A 12,293-nucleotide genomic window follows, 5' to 3' on the forward strand; every position below is an offset into this window, starting at 1 on the left:
AGAATAGCCAAGCCTTGATGCAGGATGGCCCTGAGAAGGAACTTTCCACCTACCTATTATCTTACAGGTTAAGGCCGTGGTCTTCAGGAATAAATCTGACGGCCACCCTGACCAGGTGCCCTGGCCTGGCAGGACATGATGAAGAATCCCCTTCCTTGGCTAAAACTATTTTTACCCCCAAGCAGGACCTACCAAGACTCTAGCCCTGCGAAAGGCCGAGAAGGAGACTGACCCTAAGCCCCTTTATCTGGTCTTGCAGGATTCCTCCCTGGAGGACCTGATTCTCCCACCGCCCTACCCGACGCCCCCTCGCCCTCCCCCCCATCAGAGGCACCGGGGGCTGCAGAAGGGGCACCACCCCTCCCTGATGAGGGAGTTCCTGTGCACAGGCTGGCAGCAGGGACACGTGGACAGACCCACCAGGCAGCCCCACCCCCTAATGCGGGGCCAGCCAACTCCACCGACCCTCCCCTCCACACCATGGGACCCCCAACGAGACCAGTGGACAGCCAATGTTATATTGGCTGTTCTCCGCCAGTGATTTATATAATTGGGAAACCCAGAATGCAAAGTTCTCTGATAACCCGAAAGATCTAATTGGGCTTTTAGATACTGTTCTCTTTACCCACCAACCTACAGCTCTTGCAGGTTCTCTTCACCACCGAAGAGAGAGAACGAATTCAGGTGGAAGCCCGGAAGTCTGTCCTGGGAGAGGACAGACAGCTGACTCAAAACCCAGACCTCATAAACACTGCCTTCCCCTTATCCCACCCCACCTGGGACCACAACTCAGCTGAAGGTAAGGAGAGACTCCGGGTCCACCACCAGACTCTAGGGGCAGGTCTCAAGGCTGCCGCACAAGCCGACCAATCTGGCCAAGGTATATGATGTGAGACAAGGTAAGGATGAGAGTCCAGCAGCCTTCTTAGAATCATAGAGGCTTTTAGGTAGTACACCCCTATGAACACAGAAGCCCCAGAAACAAAGGCCGCAATTAGCGTGGCTTTTGTTAACCAGGCCACTCCAGACATCAAAAGAAAACAAATGGGATTAAATTCTTTGGACATCTAGGTCTTTTCCAAACAGGAAAAAATGCTGAAACGTGCATTTGAATCTGTTGGTGAACATGCTTTGTACTTAACTGTTTCATAAATTTGCCGTCTAAAGAATTCTGGTGTGATAGTTCAAAATCGGTTACTCCTTAGTTTTCACTGGAGACTAAGGTTTCTAAGAATGAAAAACTGCTAAAATAAGACTGATGACTGATAAAGGAAGCAACTCTGTATGTAGGAAAGATGTGTAAGAAAGATATAAGGAATGGGAATATATTTTTGTTCAAGGTAAAAGAAAGCAATTTTGTCCTAAGTTAGACTGAAAAAAAAAAAAAAGACTGGAAAAAATGGCTTGGGACAAATTCTGAATGCAAAGGAAGGTGTAGAAGGTTTGTGAAGGGAAATCCTTGGAAAGGAATTTTATATATGGTCAAGACAGACTATCAGATATGCGGGGGCAGCTGTAACCACGGAAACGGAGACCATCTGGGCAGAGCCGTTGGCAGCCAGAACATCGGCTCAACAGGCAGAACTGATTGCACTGGCCAAGGCACTGACCATGGGAGAAGGTAAACGAATAAACATCTACACCGACAGCAGGTACGCCTTTGCCACTGCTCATATCCACAGAGCACTTTACAGAGAGAGAGAGAGCTTCTGACAGCAGAAGGAAAGACTGTTAAAAACAAAACAGAGATCCTTGAACTCCTGAGGGCCCTCTGGCTGCCTAAGGTACCAGCTATCATCCATTGTCCGGGCCACTGGATCAAACACTTGCCTATGACCCAGTGATTGTGTGACTGGTGGAGGGCCGCAGACTCCAGCATCATCTTGCCAGAGGAACTGGGACGGCGAGTCCTATCCAAAATGCATCGGAGTACTTGTATGGGAACAAGATGAATGGAAGACCTCATACGACATGCAAAGATCACTATTAAAGACTCTTGAGCAAAGATCAAGTAGATCGTGGCAAGCTGCCATACATGTCAATTAACTAATGCCACTGCCCATGGATCTAACCCGGGTACCCAGCTCTGGGGGGACCGCCTAGGAGCCTGCTGGAAAGTGGACTTCACTGAGGTAAAACCTGGGAAATACGGATACAGGTATTTACTAGTGTTTGTAGATACTTTTTCAGGATGGACAGAGGCATTTCCCACCAAACATGAAACAGCACAGACCGTGACCAAGAAACTGCTGGATGATATCTTACCGAGGTATGGTTTTCCTGTTAAGATTGGATCAGACAATGGCCCAGGATTCTTCTCTATGGTAACATGGGGAGTGGCACTAGTACTTGGGGAAGATTGGAAATTACATTGTGCATATAGGCCCCAATGCTCAGGACAGGTAGGATGAACAGAACATTAAAGGAGACCTTAACTAAATTAGCCCTGGAGACTGGCAGGGACTGGGTGACTCTCCTCCCCTTCGCCCTATATAGGGTACAAAACTCCCCACATAAGATGGGACTTACCCCCTACGAGATCATGTTTGGTATTCCTCCACCTATTATACCCAATTTAAAACCTGAGGTGCTCACTGAATTTGATGATCACCAGCTCCTTTTCTCCCTCCAAATGTTACAACAAACTCATGAACAGGTATGGCCTAAGCTGAGGGCCCTTTACAAGACCAGGCCACCCCCAGACCCCCATCAATGTCGGCTGGGTGACTGGGTGTACGTCCAGAGATACCAATACCAGACACTTCAACCATGCTGGAAGGGACCCTACCTCATGAGCCTGACCACTCCTACCACTCTCAAAGTTGATGGGATTACTCCCTGGGTCCAGTAAACCCACATCCGGCCAGCTGACCCACACGCCGTTCTCAAGGACTTTGTTCCAGAATAGAAAATTCAACCAGACAAGGACAATCCCCTAAAGCTAAGACTGTGCCGTTCTCACTTACACTACTAATGTTGCTTATGCTATGTCCTCTTCATGCCAGAACCAATCCCCATCAGCCATTTAATCTAACCTGGCAGGTAATAGATGTCTCAAGGGGAGAAGTAATCTCACCCAGTCACCTCACTTCCTCCCCTAGCCTACTATGGGGTTTCATCCTGTCGCCCCCTGCTTCGCTTCACACACACACACACACACACACACACACACACACACAAGGACAGGTGGGTACAAGTTCCACTGGAGGAAAAATGGCAAGGACTGACATTTTCCCCTTGTAAAAGGCCTTCATACCAGATAATGAGCTCAAAAGACTGCTTTCACTGTGATTGTGCACAGGAGGAACCTGAGCCTTGGGTCTTGCATGTCCCTGGCTCACTCACTGCTGAGGAAGAGGAAGGAGAGCAAGGCTTAAGCTAATGTGTAACTGGTCAGTTGGCAAGTGGCAGAAAGAGCCTGCAAGGGAAAATGTGGGGAGGATGTGCAGGCTATGCAGCAAGGCCCAGCATCCCAGGTGGGCAGCAACAGGTGAGGTGAGAAAGGCAAGAAAGACTATGTTTGGGATGCAATGCAATGAAGGGTATCAAAGGAAATAGTTGTGCTCTGCACTAGAAAATTGGGTTATGTAAATGATGGTATGAATGCTGAGCCAGAGGCGAGATCAGGGAGTTGGTATAAGGTCTGTTTATTAAATGGGTGAGTCTGGTGCCGTTTCTTTTAGCGAAGTCGGAATCGAAATTGAAGAGATCAGACCATGAAAATCACTGCACTCGTTTACCATCAGGATTAAAAATATGCACCCAATTCAGCCTTGCTTTTAAAGTCTTTTAAAGTTTAAAAAGATGGGAGCATCTTAACTATAGAGAGGCTTTTGCAAGCAAGGGGGGCTTAAACCCACAGTATCATGTTTTGCATTAAGAAAATAGACTTTCCCTTGGGTGACTACATTTTAAACATGCAAATCTATATGCTGCCTTTTCTTTACTGACCACTCAGGAATAGTCTAGGAATCTATGGCAAAAGTCAGAGAAAGTTGGCTAGACATAAACAGGAATGAGAACAGCAACAAGGTTGGTTCGAATCCTGGTTCAATCATTCCCACTGGCTCACTCTGAGACCAACCTGGACCCATGATTGGGTCCTTCCTTAGGTTCCTCTTAGAGGGGGAAATGTGGAGGCCAAGAAAATTAAGGCCATTCCACCTCAAATTTAGCATTAGCACAAGTACAGCCATCTCAGGCCCCTGTGAATAAGAGCTGAACTTTACAGGAAAAACCACAGAATGCCCTTGACAGAAAGTCCCATATCAGAATGAAAACAGAGCTCAGAACGCTCTTGACAGAGACAGAAAGTCCTGTATTGAAATGAAAACAGAGCTTAAGAAATTCCTCCACCCCTCCTGAAAATCCCCTAGACCAGCCCATAAAAACCCAACTGTAACCCCCCTCGGGGTCCAAGTCCCTGCTCCGTTGTGTCGGGAATACTTGGACCCAAGCTCGAGCTTGTTAATAAACCCTCATGTACTTGCATCAGTGTCAGCTCCTTGGTAGTTTTCTTGGATTCACAATCTTGGGCACAACAGATCTAAATGTAAGACAAGAATCCATCAAAATCCTAGAGGAGAACACAGGCAACACCTTTCTTGAACTTGGCCACAGTAACTTCTTGCAAGGTACATCTATGAAGGCAAGGAAACAGAGGGAAAAGTGAACTATTGGGACTTCATCAAGATAAAAAGCTTCTGCACAGCAAAAGCTAAAAGTCGACAAAACTAAAAGACATCCTACATAATGGGAGAAGATAGTTGCAAATGACATATCAGATAAAGGACTAGTATCCAAGATCTATAAAGAACTTATTAAACTCAACAGCAAAGAAACAAACAATCCAATCATGAAATGGGCAAAAGACATGAACAGAAATTTCACAGAGGAAGACTTAGACATGGCCAACAAGCACATGAGAAAATGCATCACTTGCCATCAGGGAAATACAAATCAATACCACAATGAGATACCACCTCACAGCAGTGAGAATGGTGAAAATTAACAAGACAGGAAACAACAAATGTTGGAGAGGATGTGGAGAAAGGGGAAACTTCTTGCACTGTGGTGGTAATGTGAACTGGTACAGCCACTCTGGAAAACTGTGTGGAGGTTCCTCAAGGAGTTAAAAATAGAGTAACCCTATGACTCAGCAATTGCACTGCTGGTGGTTTACCCCAAAGATTCAGGTGCAGTGAAAGACCGAGACATCTGCACTGCAATGTTTATAGCAACAATGTCCACAATACCCAAACTGTGGAAGGATCCTTTGTGTCCATTGAAAGATGAATGAATAAAGATGTGATATATACATATATATACACAATGGCATATTACTCAGCCATTAGGAACAACGAATACCCACCATTTGTCTCAACGTGGATGGAACTGGAGGGTAGTATGCTGAGTGAAGTTAATCGGAGAAGGGGAAACATTATATGGTTTCCTTCATATGAGAAATATAAAAAATAGTGAAAGGGATTAAAGGGGAAAGGAGAAAAAATGAGTGGGAAATATCAGAGAGGGAGACAGAACTTGAGAGATTCCTAACTCTGGGAAATTAACAAGGGGTAGTGGAAGGGGAGGTGGGCGGGGGGACGGGGGGACTGAGTGATGGGCACTGAGGGGGGCACTTGATGGGATGAGCACTGGGTGTTATACTCTATGGTGGCAAATCAAACCCCATTAAAAATATATACAAAAAAAGTTGCAACTCAGTACTACCCACTCTCAGGCATCAAATGTATATGATTGCATACAAGCACTCTAATACATAGTAGCTTAAAAAAATGATTTAATAATTCTCATGATTCTATAGTTGTGCTCAGCAGAGTGGTTCTTCTGTTGGTCTCTCTGGGGCCATTCATACCACTGCCGCCATCGGGCAGCTCCATTCACAGTGGAGGGCATAAGATGGCCTTACCCTCTCCTCTGTTGGGGCCTTGTACTGGTTGTGACCTCAGCCTTTCTTCCACACAGTTTCTTGTTATCCATTGCGTTAGCCCTGGCTTCCTACCTGGTGGTAGGAGTATTTTCAGAGCCTAAAGCATAAGGTACAAAGACCTTTAAGGATCACATCATAAGTGAAAAAAATGTCACTTTATGTCAAAGCAAGTCACAAGGCTAGCCCACAATTCAAGGCTGGAGCAACAAAGTCACACTGAAAAGAAGCATGCAGGACAGAAAGAGAGAACAATCTATCTCAATGGTGGAATGGGGGAATATAATGAGAATTATTCTGGGAGAAAACTCAGGGACATAAGGAAAGAGAAAAGGGAGTTGAAAGAGATATGCAATCTCCTGGGTATCCATCAAATTGAGAAAATGAGCCACAGTCCAAGAGTATCGAACACAAGAATTGTTTACTCTCCAGACAACGTGAACATTTGTATGAGACACAAGCTCAGAAGAGGGAAGACCAAATATATAGAAAGTCCAAGACAAACTCAAACTCTCTTTTCTCCCACCACTACTTTACCCCTGGGCTTCAAAAAAGTGGATGGGAGGCAAAATATTTCTCCCTGAAACTATAGTTTAAAGGAATAAACACATGACTCTCAGATACGATTGGAAGATGGTCACCCACTCCATCTCTGAGTATAATAGCGTGACAAACAGGAGGAAGATGAAAAGGAATGGCATTAAACCCAGCAAATATATTATGGGCTAAGACAAGAGGAAAGAAAGGAGGGAGAGACAGAGGCAGGGAGGCAGAGGGGAGGTGAGGAAGGAAAGCTTACGCCATCTATTCCACCTAGAGGAGAACATAGGTCAAACAATAAGAAGATAGACACATGAATTCAATAAATAAAAATAAGCTCAAAGAAGATATGATAAATAATAAAAGATTTTAAAAGAGCAGATGGCAGGCCCAGAGAAATAATACTACAGAAATAATAAATCACAAATAGCAAAGAAGAGAGTAAACATACTGAAAAATAGATTCAGGGGCATAAAGGGATTCTTGAGATAATTACAGTGATTGGAAATATATCTAAGAAAGATTAATGCAATAATGGAGAAACTAATGAAGAAGCCAGCATGTGAGTAGAGATCTGCATGGGATGATGATTATTTCTCACCTATACTTTGCAGAATATTGTTACATTTCCAAAATAAAAATGAAATCTGTCAATTAGGAAATCATTGTTCTTTTTTAAAAAGAGCGGTTATGGGAGGTGGGGAGGGCTGGGGAGGTGATCAGAAACCAAATTATTAGAGTTTCAAACAAGGGGAGAAGTTAGTGAGGCAATAAGGTCAGGGGCTATAAGCCAGGCACCTACTGGCCCTGTTTCACTGTTTGAGCTCCAGGGACAGATGCAACAAGGGGGATGCATAGGGAAAAGGAGGGACCAGTACATACAGGTATCTCTCTAGATGGCAGCAGCACAGAGGTGGGAATCACAGATGGTGGCTGAGGAAGAAGGGTTAATAACGAAGAAACAAAGCCCTGGGAGAAGTGAGAACTCAGGTCTCAACAAACAAACAAATCCCATTTTCTCCATGAGAGACTAGAAGTTAAGGTGGCAGGTGCCAACACAGAAGCTTGGAAGGGAAAGAAAGAGGACCCAAGACAAATGTTTTGTGTCATATGGTGAAATTCAAGTCCAAGTGAGCTTTTTTGGAAGTGTGTGAACATCAGCATGGTGAGTAGCAGAGCAATGAGGGAATATCGCTCATACACTACTAATATGCACCCAAGCAATATCCTAGGTACTGGGTACTGTCTGCTGTTTGGATGCTTATCACCACATATATAGACATGGGTGCAGTCACTTCAAATATTTTCTAAGATTCAAGAGTACTTTTTGTCTAAATGAATTTTACTGGTGTTTTTTTCCCAGATTATAGAAAAAAGGAATTATAGAAGAACAAGACAGTGAGGATCACCCCAAACCCCCAGCACTCAGTTAAAATCATTGTAAATATTTTACTGTGTACTAGAAAAACATATAGAAGAAGAAGGGGAGGAAGAAGAGGAAAGGGGATTTTATTTTTCCTTTCACCAAAATGGATACATTATCATATGATATTTTAGAAGTTCATTTTTGATTCCTGTATTGTGAAGTTTTCCACTTTAGTAAATTCAGATAAAGATCACATTTGAGAGAATATTCTATTGTATGAATATACTATAACTATTTCTCTAATAAGAGTCAACAATTTCAATTGAGCATCATTTTATGTCTTCGTACAATTGTACAATGGCTTCAGAATAATTTGAGGAACTGAAATGTGAGTCATAGTTCATGAACAGTTTTTAGACTTTTGGAATGCAAATTATCAAATTTTACGTCGGGCTCCCGGTGCATGGAGCCTGCCTCTCCCTCTGCCTGTGTCTCTCCCTCTCTCTCTTTCTCTCTCTCTGTGTGACTATCATAAATAAATAAAAATTAAAAAAAAAAACAAATTGTGTTCACATGGGCCATAACAATTTGTGCCGCCACCCTCAAGGTGTGACTCCTGCCGATTAACTTCCCAACTCTGGAGATCTGCATCTTTTAAAGCTTTTCCCACATGGTAAGCACACAAAGATGTCACTTGTATATCTTTGTTGTTGTTGTTGTTGTTGTTTTTTCACTTGTATATCTTTATGAACTAAAACACTTTTTATGGTTTTGCTTTCTTTTACAGCTCTTTTCTTTATGAATGTTTTAATCTAGACTTTTTCAATTTGAGAGTTAACATTTTTTTAAATTTTGCTTTTAAGTGCTCTTTTTAAAATAGCGATATTTCAAGTTCTTAATACACTATTAATTTAATTCAGAACTGATTTGGAATTCAGCTGCTGATGGAGTAGACCTTGATGAATTTGAACACTTTTAATGTTCTCTTCAAGAAGGTGGTGTAACATGCTGTTTAAATATATGAGCTTTACCAAGACGTGGGCTCAAATCCCTGCCAGTGATAACACACTAGCCAGGGTTAGGATTACTATTTTCACATTACAGAGTTGTTGAGAAAATACATGTAAAATGTCATTTGGTACAATGTCTGGAACACAATAAGCACCCAGTAAAGTTAGCCATTATTATAATTATCATCATATTTGATCTAGTTTCAGAGACATCTTTGTTATCATAATGATGAATACTAGGTACACAAATAATCAAATTGTCTACTATCAACTTTCCATGATGGAAAGGGATGATTTCATATCACTAACATCTCTTAGTTCGTCACTATCTTAGCCAATGCTAGATTCAATTACCCTAAACTTCACAGATAGTGAGAAGATGTAGGAGAATCTCTCTTGTCTTCAGTAAAATGAAGTTGCCTGAAATGTTTGTTTTAAGGTGCTCCAGCATGGTTCCTACCAACTTATTTCTTCCAAGCTGATATGTTTTTCTTCATAGAAAAAGGTGTTACCTGAGGTTGATAGAGGAGATGCTCCCATGCTTTTCCACCTTTGCCACTGAATGTTTACGACAGCACTTTGTTGCTGGAAAAACACTACATGCTTTGTAGAGAGGTTTTCATTTGAGATGTCAAAACTCTGAACAAAGTTCATTCTTTTCCTCTTCAGTTCACCAGGCAACATACCTTCCACAGGATGTAGTCAATGAAACTATGAGTGGCCCTTGAAAGGCATTCTTGATCTTATATTTATTGTATTTTTATTTTTATTTTGTATTGTATTTATTTTTAAATTATGCCTTGTACACTAGGAAGACATATACAGATGCACTCCTTTTAAAAAAAATACCCATCTGGCACATAAAAACCACAGATGCAAAGAATAATTAATGTCACTGTGATGTCCCATAGCTGCATTCTATAACCTGTGATTCCCGAGCTACCTTAAATGAATGCTTGGGTAGGATTAGCTTATTGGGTTTTATTCATCTGGACTTTTTTTTTTTTTTCATTATTAATAACCAACGACTATGTGCCAGGCACTGTACTAGAAACAGTGGCTATAAAGATTATTTCTGTTCTCAATGACAGTTTTGGAGACAAAATGGAGAAATACATGAAAAGGAATTTGTCAATTTAAAAAATATATGCTTAATGTCAAATGAGAGTTACAACCACTGTGGGGGAAAGTTCCACAGGATTCAGTTGTATTTCTTATGAAACAGCACACTCTTGACATAAATCTCATCAAAGTTATAGTTTTAGAGAAGAAATTCAAAGGGTATATTCTTAGCAAATTTAACAGAAGACCACAGGCTGGAAATACTTAGATAATGCAGCTTCTTGGGACTTCTCAATCTCAAGAGGTTGGTGGAATGTGTTCTCTTTAGGATAAGACCCTGCCAGGTCCCTGAAAGCCCTAGGTGGAAGCTAATACTTCTCTTATACCTATAACCACATCACCCTGAAATTATTTCCTTTTATGGTTGCAGACTACCTTTAACAAGCCACACACTTGGATCTAGTATCAGGGCCTGAGTACAGTTTCCTAGTAAGTCACAGCGCCACTTAGTAACATTAGGTACAGATTATAGGACAATAAAATGCATTACACATGTGCAGTTGGTTACAATGACTAGCCTGAGGGCCTGTGGCCTGTCTTCTCTGAAGCCTGGGAGGGTCTGATCACATGACCATGCTTTAAGGATAAAGAGAACTGATGTCAAAAGCAAATGGGCCTTGAGCTATATCTTGAAATCAAGGTGAAATGTTGGTAAGTAAGTATCACAAGGGCAGGCATCCCATCTGTTCTGTTCCCCAATTTATTCCTAATGCCTATTTCCTTGACACAGAGTAAACACAGCTTTGAAATCTGTTGTCAGTCTTGATTTAATTGAATTTAATCTAGTTGAAGGCAGCAAAGTGTCCTATTGAGTTAAACAGTGATGAGATCTTGAAAACACACAAGAACATAAAAGACCTCATGGGTTAACCACTGTTTCTGTTTGGACCTTCATAAAAGTGAGTAACTCTTCAAAACAGTGAAATTGTGTCAAGATCTAGAATAGTTTATGAATGCAAAATTGTAGATTTTGATCTCAGATTTTTTAAATTGTAAAAATTTGAGCAATGAGATCCATTCATTGAACTGAGAAAATACTAGTCTCATTTATTTAAAATAATCTCCAGTCTCTATTAATTTATAAACCTTCAGTTCTGACAGGTTTATATTACACTTATTACAATGTCATCTAATTGTAGGCATAAAAAATTTTGATAGTGAGAAATACCTGGATGTCCTGGGGCAAAATTATTAAGAGATATAAAAACTCATTTCCTGGATATTTATTAAATTGTTTTGTGTCTCTATCTGTGAAAGCTGAAATCTATCCTAATTCTGAGTTCTGAATTTGTTTCAATGAAATTCTATGAGAGTTTTAAATGAATGGGTTATTTTTAATAAAATCCTGCCCCCTGAGTTGAAGTTTTATGGGCAAGTACGAAATCAAATTTAAAACGATGACTTTGGGGTAGAATGAAAGGCACATTTTTTTTCTGTTGCTTCCTTTCACATCTCAGGAAGAGATTCTTTCATTTCTAGCAGACCAAGACTAATTTTATGCACCTATAGTTTCTGCCATAGCTATAAATTCTAGTAAATATTTTTCCCTCAATTGCTGGTTATACACAATGGAAAGGAGAAGTACAAAAATTTCATACTAAAAAATTCTATGGAAGTTACAAATTGGATACTTTCCCTCTGGCTTCAGACCATTCTAAATATTGGAAGGATGTTTATACATGCCAGTCTTTTGTTTTTACCTACAAGTATGATTCCAAATAATTAAAAACCAAAAACAAGAATAATAAGTCACAGATCAGAAATTCATGTTTACTCTGTGAACCTGAAATGAACTTTGGATCTTTTCTCCCCTACCATCAATACAACTGTGGCTGTCTACAATCCTTGCATGCAGTACCATCCCTGAAAAAAAATCACCATCCCATTCCCTGTCCCCGCCCTCCACACACATGCACACACAGGAAAGCAGCCACGCTTCTGCATATATCACTTTTATTGGTAAATCCGCATTTCTTAGCTTAGAGACATATTCTGTAGATTATTCCCCTCCCCCTTACAATATCTAGACTGCCAAAAATCAAGGAAAATGTCACTGGACTGCAGTCATGTTAAAATTTTACCAAATGCTTATTACGAAAGCACCAACACACCAGATTCCTGTGATAGGCTTTGGCATGAAGTGTAATCACATTTAGTTTCAAAAGTTCAAATGCCTGTTCCTGTTATACATAAGCAGGTACCCACAAGGCAAGGTAGGACAGTTACTGTAGCTAATGAAAGAAAAAAGTCAGGGTGAGGAGAAGTAACCGCCTTTCCTGGAGGAGTGGGTGGTCTCCGCTACAATCTC

Source organism: Canis lupus, chromosome 1 (assembly GCF_048164855.1).
Source record: "Canis lupus baileyi chromosome 1, mCanLup2.hap1, whole genome shotgun sequence".
Taxonomy (NCBI): domain Eukaryota; kingdom Metazoa; phylum Chordata; class Mammalia; order Carnivora; family Canidae; genus Canis; species Canis lupus.